The sequence below is a fragment of the Ailuropoda melanoleuca genome, unplaced genomic scaffold, assembly GCF_002007445.2.
Source record: "Ailuropoda melanoleuca isolate Jingjing unplaced genomic scaffold, ASM200744v2 unplaced-scaffold14517, whole genome shotgun sequence".
Lineage (NCBI taxonomy): Eukaryota > Metazoa > Chordata > Mammalia > Carnivora > Ursidae > Ailuropoda > Ailuropoda melanoleuca.
In genome coordinates, this window is record NW_023183301.1 from 1 (window position 1) to 641 (window position 641).

The 641-nt window shown below is 62.7% G+C and overlaps 1 non-coding gene across 1 annotated transcript; it reads right to left on the minus strand.

Annotated features, from left to right (window-relative positions):
• Positions 1-3: 3 nt before the first annotated feature.
• Positions 4-474, minus strand: LOC100466764 (the record flags this gene model as incomplete). Its single annotated transcript, XR_002144235.2, has 1 exon — positions 4-474. It is a non-coding gene; the product is annotated as a ferritin heavy chain (transcript).
• Between the last annotated feature and the right edge of the window lie 167 nt (positions 475-641).

The following is a 641-nucleotide window of genomic DNA, read 5'->3' on the forward strand; positions in this document are numbered from 1 at the left end:
CTTGCGCAGGCTGGTGACATAGCCCCCCAACTCTTTGATGGACTTGACTTGCTCGTGGAGGTACTGGCTCTTCAGGAAATGGCACAGGTGGGCGTCTTTCTTGTCGGTGGCCAGCTGGTGCAGGTCGAGCAGGCTCTGGTTCACGGTCTTCTCCAGGTGCAAGGCGCACTCCATGGCCTTCAGGCCGCTCTCCCAGTCGTCGAGATCCGGCTTCTTGATGTCGCAGAGGTGGATGCGGCCTCCACGCTGGTTCTGCAGCTGCATCAGCTTCTCGGCATGCTCGGTCTCCTCGCGGGACTGGCGCAGGAAGAACTGGGCGAAGTTCTTCAAGGCCACGTCGTCGCGGTCGAAGTAGAAGGCCATGGACCGGTACACGTAGGAGGCGTAGAGCTCCAGGCTGATCTGGCTGTTGACGGCGGCCTCGCATTCGGGGTGGTAGTTCTGGCACACTTGTGAGAGCGGCGCGGTGGCCATGGCTGGCAGCCCGGGCATCAAGGCAACGGCAGCGTGGACGCGAGGGCTGTGGAGCGGGCAGNAGGGCCGAAGGTGGTGGCGGCCTCGGAGATTTCCCAACGTGAATGAAGACAGAGGCCGGAGGCAAACAGACTCCGTACCAGGCGACAGGTCTGAGATGGCGCCAG